Raw genomic sequence first — 7,583 nt, forward strand, 5'->3', positions numbered from 1 at the left:
CTTTATGGGAGCAGAAAGCCTCATCTTTCTCCCACGGAACAGCTGGTAGTTTCGAACTGCTGACCGTGAGATTAGCAGCCCAATTCGTAACCACTACGCTACCAGAGCTCCTTAAGATTGAGAATAGGGAGCCAGAAATATCAATTTATAATGACAGCAACCACAAAGCAAAGAAAGAGAATAATGTAGATAGAGACCTTCCAAATGGTGTGGAAGTTAAGTCGATTTCAACATAAAATAGACTGCTTTAAATATGTTGTTGTTGTTGTTGTTAAGTGCTGTCGAATCAGTTCCGACCCATAGCAACTCTGAACAGGGTTTCTGAGGCTTTAAATATAGAAGAAAATAATTATAGGGTTACCTCAAGGAAAATTAATACCCATGCACATCAAAATAAAAGAGAAAAAGAGGAACACCAGAAAGATATAGTAAACATTAACACAACATAAATGAATATGAGAAGAAAACCCAGAAACAAAATGAACTTAGTACAGAAAATTACATGGAAAAAAGAAACCAACAGCACTACAAAAAACAAAAATGAAAAACCACACACAGAAAAATGACAGCAATCAATTCTATTGAGAATTGATTCTATACAGAATTATGCTGAATGTAAATGGATTCAATTCACTAGTCAAGAGACAGAGAAAGCTGAATGGATAAGAAAATAGGATCCTTCAATATGCTGTTGACAAGAGACACATCAAAAACATGGAGACAGCCTAAATGTCCATCAACAGAAATATGGCTAAACAAACTTTGGCACGTACACACAATTGAATACTACTACACAATGTAGAAGAATAATGATGAATCTGTGAAACACCTCACAACACGGATGAAGCTGGAGAACATGGTGCTGAATGAAATTAGTCAATCACAAAAGGACAAATATTCTATTTGGTCACAATTGTAAAAAATTAAGAAAACATTTTCTTAATAAAAGCAGCAGCTTAAGGGGGAAGGTGGAGGGAAAATTATTTTTGTGCTAGAGGGTTGTTGTTATATGCCATGGAGTCAGTTCCGACTCATAGCGACCCTACACAGGGTTTCCGAGGCTGTAAATCTTTACGGGAGCAGACCACCTCATCTTTCTCTCATGGAACAGCTGGTAGTTTCAAACTGCTGACCTTGCGGTTCGCAGCCCGATTTGTAACCACTACGCTGCCAGAGCTCCTTATGCTTCTAAGTAGTGATCACTAATTTTAGGCACAGGTTTTGAAAGCTTTAGTAGGGAATACTAGAAGACAGTCTTGATGACTATATAAAGTACAATTTATTTAGTCATACAGATAGTAAAGAAGATAAGTGAGTAGTTGTTAAGTACTGTCAAGTTGGTTATGACCCATAGTGACCCTGTATAGGGTTTCCAAGGAGTGCTAGAGGGTAGGTACATGTTAACATGAGTGACAAGGCAGGTAATATAGGGTGGTTTGTATAGGAAAGATGATGGTAGTGGAACACACAGGAGGAATGCGAAAGTTAAACAGAATACAGGTAAATACTCTTAATTATTGTTACATGGAGGGGATTACAATCATTGTAATGAAGCAAAGTATATCATTTTTTTTTAATGTAAAATGGATGATCTGCTCTGTAAACCTTCACTCAAATAAAAAGCTTTAAAAAAGAGAGAAGCAATGGGAAAACATATACAAGAAGGAACAGCATGAGTGGAATGTGAGATCCCTACCTAGAAAAGTGGTGACAGCAGAATCAACTGCAGAGGAGGTGGCATGGAGAGACAGAACGTCTGCAAGCTCTGGGCCCATGGACTGAGTAAAGATGAGTACCCAATAGCAGAGACCGGCTTGCAGAACGTGCCCTTTGGCTATTCACAGACTGGCCAAAAGAGCTTTGTAACTAACATATGACCAAGCAGGGCAGAAGCCAAGGGGTCACATGGCTGAGAAGCTGAAGACAAGTGTGAGGCATGTCTGCAGTATGGCAGAGAAGAGGCATTCCTGATTGGAGAACTGTTGTAATCCCCTTTATAAGGCACCACTTAGGAGGGATTAGGTTTAAGAAGCACTATAAGTTGATACCGCCTCATGAACATAACAAAAGAAACTCTCTCTTTCCAAATAGGATCTTTGGAGGAATGCATTTCATTTAATAACAGGAGTCCTGGTATGGTGCTGCAAAATAATGTGCTGGACTGCAAGGTCATTTTGAACCACAAGTTTGGTGATTCGAGCTCACCAGTCACTCCTTGGAAACCCTATCCAGGGTCGCTCTGAGTCGGAATCCACTCGGCAGCACTTAACAACAAGCAAATTTGTATGTGCTATTCCTAATGTTGCATGGTGATTTACACATTCTCTTGGATCACTTTTCTTTGGGATAGGCATAAATATAGATCTGTCCTAGTTAGTTGACCAAGTGGTTGTCTTCCAAATTTCTTGGCATATATGAGTAAGTGCTTTCAGCATTTACTCATTATGAAATAACTCAATTGTTATCCCGTTAATTTTGGAAGTTTGTTTTTCTTCAATGTCTTCCATTTAGCTCAGATTTCTTCCTTTAATACCATTGGTTCTGGAAATGTTTGAACACTGACCAGTTCTTCTTGTTGCAGTGATTGTGTATTCGTTCCTTCTTCTTTTGAAGTGTCCTGTATTTTGCCCTGTATTGTTCAGTATTTTGCCCATAGAATCGTTCTATGCTGCAAGTCAAGGCTTGAATTTTTTCTTCAGTTCTTTCAGTTTAAAAAATGCTAAGTATGTTTTTTCTTTTTGACTTTCTAACTTCAGGTCTTTGCACATTTCATTGTAATACTTTGACTTCTCTAGCTGTCCTTGGAAATTTTTCTGTTCAACTGTTTTACTTCATCATTTCTTCCAGTTGTTTTGGCTTCTCTAAATTCAAAAGTAAGTTTCAGGGTCTCTTCTGACATTCATTTTGATCTTTTCTTTCTTTTCAGCCTTTTGAATGACCTTTTGCTTTCTTCATATAAGATGATCTTGATGTCATTCTAAAACTAGTCTGTTCTTTGGTCATTAGTGTTGTAAGTGTCAAGTCTATTTTTGATAGGTTCTCTAAATTTTGGTGGGATATAGTCAAGTGTACTTTGGCTCTCATGGACTTGTTTTAATTTTCGTTAGCTTCAACTTGAACTTGCATATGAGCAATTGATGGTCTTTTCCAAAATCAGTCCCTGGCCTTGTTTTTCCTGATGAAATTGAGTTTCTCCATCTTCTCTTTCCACAGATGGAACCAATTTGATTTCTGAGTATTCCATCAAGTTAGGTTCACATGTGCATTCATGGTTTGTGTTGTTGAAAAAAAAAAGCATTTTCAATGAATAAGTTGCTAGTCTTGCAAAATTCTATCATGTGATCTCTGGTGCCATTTCTATCATCAAAGGCAAATTTTTCAACTACTGATCCTTCTGTGTTTCCAGTTTTCACATTCCCATCTCTGGTAATTATTGATATATCTTGATTGCAAGTTTGATCTATTTCAGACTGCAGAAGTTGGTAAAAAAAAAAACCTTCAATTTCTTAAACCTTTGGCATTATATCAAAGCAAATAGAAAATCTGCCAGATCTCCATTGTGTTGGAATGGGAAAAAAATGACCTTAACATTAGGCAAACATACTAACTAGTTGTATCTGAGTAGTTCCTTCAGTTTCTTCTTTCATTATACCAAATAAGAATAAATTAAATACTGTACTTTTAAAATGCACTGCAGAATGAGTCTATTCCTGTTAGCATCACTCTATCTACAACTCTTTGTATCTATCCTTCTGTCTGTATTTTGCATGTAATTTGTTGTTGTTGTTAGGTACTATCGCGTTGGTTCAGACCCATAGCAACCTTATGTACAATAGAATGAAACACCGCCCAGTCCTGCACCAACCTCACAATTGCTGCTGCACTTGAGCCCACTGCTGCTTCCACTGTGCCAATCCATCTTGTTGGGAGTCTTACTTTTTTTCACTGGCTCCCCACTTTACCAAGCATGATGCCCTTCTCCAGGGACTGGTCTATCCTGATAATGCATGTAATGGTGTTCACCAAATATAGATATTAGCATTCTTGTGATATTAAAGTTAGGATGATTCAAATTTGTGTATTACTTACATTTTTTATAAAGGGCTTGTATTTTTTTTCTAAGTAAAACCTCCACAAATTATAAAAGGTGCTTAGAAGAAGTTCCACAAATAGTTCTAGTGGAAAGGGGCATTTGTAGAGAGAATATTAAAATGGCCTTAGCCCTAGATGTGAGTCTTAATTGGGTATTCTCAATCATAGCTGCATATTATAACCACCAAGGAGCTTTAAAAGAATACCAATGTCCAGGCTTCAGCCCATATCCATTATATTAAAATTTCTGAGGTAGGTTATGGGAATTGATATATTTTAAAAGTTCCCTGATTCTGACTTGATGTGCACAATAGTTGCAAACCACTTGTCTCAACAGAACATGTAAATATATTCCCAAGGAGCAATGTATGCTGTTGGGAAATCTGGATACTCATTGCATCCTATGTCTCCACCAGCCCACAGGAACATCTAAACCAGAACCTGTTGTTGTTGTTGTTAAGTGCCATTTAGTTGGTTCTGTATTATAATGACCCTGTCTAGGGTTTCTGAGGAGCAGTTGGTGTTACTAAGGGGTCTAAAGAGGGTAGTGGGAAGGGAGGAATGAATGAGTACTGGATTGGCTACTTGCAGTCTCAGCCACAGGCTGGTTTCCTTTGTGCCCATCAACAGGAATTGGGGCAATTTACTTTCTTGTTCACTTCTAGGAGAGAGAAAACAACTTTTCCCCCCAGATGCTCTAAGTTGACATATCTTTGCCTCTCAGTGACTCAAAATGGAACGGAGTGTGGTACTGCGTCTAAAAGTTTAAAACGGAGGTTATGTACTGGACTGGACTGCAAGGTTGGTTTGAACCATAAGGTTGGCAGCTATGAGTTGGAACCGACTTGATAGCGCTTAACAACTACAACACCCATCACAGACCAATTCCAAGCATGGATAAGCAGTGGACCACAAGGCTATTTGAAACGCAAAGTCAGTGGTTGAAACTCACCAATCGCTCCTTGAAAACCCTATACAGGGTTGCTGAGTCAGAACTGACTCAGCGGCACTTAACAACAAGATAGCATAACCATGAATGGCTTGCCAGTGCTTCTCAAACTTTATTGTGTGTATAGGCATTACCCAGGAATATTATGTAAATGCAGATTCTGCATTTCTAACAAGTTCAAAGGTGATGAGAATGGCTGTTGAGGCATCAATTACAATGTCCACTTCAACTATTAAGCATACCAGATATTTACATTAGCCGAGGTACACATATTTTATTTGGATGTAAATCTATAGGGTTGTTGTTGTTGTTGTAAGTCGATTCAAATCAGAAGGTGCTAAATGTGGATGGCCCACTCTCTTAGTTATCTAGTGTTTCTGTAACTGAAATACCACAAGTAGATAAACTGAAATTTATTTTCTCACAGTTTAAGAGGCTAGAAGTCTGAATTCAGGATGCCAACTCTAGTGGAAGCCTTTCTCTGTTGGTTCTGGGCTCCTTGTCCTAGACTCCTTGGAGAGCTCCATGTGTCTTGGCATCAGTCTTAGCCCAGGATCTAGGAGGTTTTCAGAGCAGAGACCCCAGGTACTCCACTCTCAGCTCTACTTTTTTGGTGGAAGTTAGATCCCTCCTCTGCTTGCTTCTCTCTTTTACCTCTTGTAAGCGGAGTCCTGGTGTGGCGCTGTGGGTTAATGCGCCAGACTGCAAAGCTGTTTGAACTGCAAGGTCAGTGGTTCAAGCTTACCAGCTGCTCCTTGGAAACCCTATACAGGGTTGCTATGGGTCGGAATTGACTCGATGGCACTTGAGAACAAAAGGTGATTCAGGCCACACCCCAGGGACACTCACATAGGATCAGAGTAGGGGCTTTGCATCCCACCCTAACCCAGCCTCATTAACATAAAAAATAATCTGATCTCTATTAACATAACCCAATCCTGCCTTATTAACATATGGAGGCCAGGATTTACAACACATCATAAAATGGAGGATAATCGCACAATACTAGGAATCATGACCTAGCCAAGTTGACACATAATTCTATCCATGACAGCCAGACTGCAAAGAATATGTGAAGGCAGAGAAGCAAGAAACTTTCCTCTGAAAGTTTTATTCTGTGTTATGCAGAGCACAAATCCTTTACAAGATATCTTCCAATAAAAAATGGTTTTCTGTGTTCAAAAATATCTGGGAAATGTTGCAAACTATGAATTGGAAATGTAACAATGCATATTTTGATTGCAAAGGTGAGAAAGCAGCCTTGGTGGGCAGTGGTTAAATACTAAGTGCTGTCAGTGAAGATGGGGATAAAGATCACTGGCCCAGCTTAAAGCCAACCAGTTTCCTTTGTGTTTGCTCCATTGGACATCACAATTTGCAGTGGAGTGGACTCCCTTTAATAGCAACCCATGTGTATCAGAGTAGAACTGTGCTGCGTAGGGTTTTCAGCGGCTGATATTTGGAAGTAGGTTACCAAGCCTTACTTCTGAGGTGCTGCGGAACCTCCAAAGTTTCAGTTACCAGGGGATGTGTCAAACATTTGCACCACCCAGGAATTCTGTCAAAACATTAAAACCAAAGCCTACTGCCACAGAGTTGCTTACAACTCATAGCAACCTTTGTAGGACTGAGTAGCATTGCCCCAGAGTGTTTCTAAGTATCTTTAACGAAGCAGATTGCCATATCATTCACCTGCGCTTTGGCTGATAGGTTCGAACCTCGACCTTTCGAATTGTATCCGCACACTTAGCGACTGTTTCACCAGAGTACTAGGGTTCAGCCGTATGCTGACAGTTGACTCCACCTGCTCAGGGAGAGACGAGGGCAGTGACAATGCAATTAAGGGATACAATTTTTCAGCACAAAATGCATCTTCGTAGTCTTGTTCAGGAAAGACGGAACGGGTGAAGCCTACAGGCCTGGACTAATGTCCGGTTTCTGTGGGTGACAGCACCCCGGAAGCGAAGTGCTAGGAGTACAACGCGGTGGGTGGCGCAGGCGCCGACAACAGCACAGACAGTTGGGGGAGAACAATGAGCTACCGGGGAGGAAGGGGAGGGTAAACGAATTCGGAAGTTGAGGCCCCACGCGGGAAGACAGAGAAGAACGCAGCGTTCGGAAACACCAGGCTTGTGCCGTTCGAGATCCGCGTACGCTCTTGGAGAACACCACTACCGTCACCGCCACCAACTCCTGATCCAAGGAAGGGAACAAAAGCCGCAAAGTCCAAGAACAAGCTGCGATCCCGCAAGGTGAAGGCGGGGAATGCACGCCAGAGGGACGGCCGAAAACGCAAAAGCGCCCAGAACGTGCGCACGCGCAGAGCTGCTGCCTGCTCCTGGAGCGCGGGAGACGGACGGAGGCCACTGAGAGGCGCTGCACCTCCGTGAGTGGCTCCCCCTCCCCTTTCTCCCGGAGTGCCTTGCGCGCGCCTGGTGGGCGGGGGGAGGGGACGCGGCGGTGGCAGCCATGTTGTTTTGAGTGTCTGAGTCTCAACCTCGGTACTTCGGTGGTTCGGAGGAGGAGGGGGAGGAGGAGGAGG

This window comes from Chrysochloris asiatica, unplaced genomic scaffold, assembly GCF_000296735.1.
Source record: "Chrysochloris asiatica unplaced genomic scaffold, ChrAsi1.0 scaffold00016, whole genome shotgun sequence".
In the NCBI taxonomy this organism is placed as follows: domain Eukaryota; kingdom Metazoa; phylum Chordata; class Mammalia; order Afrosoricida; family Chrysochloridae; genus Chrysochloris; species Chrysochloris asiatica.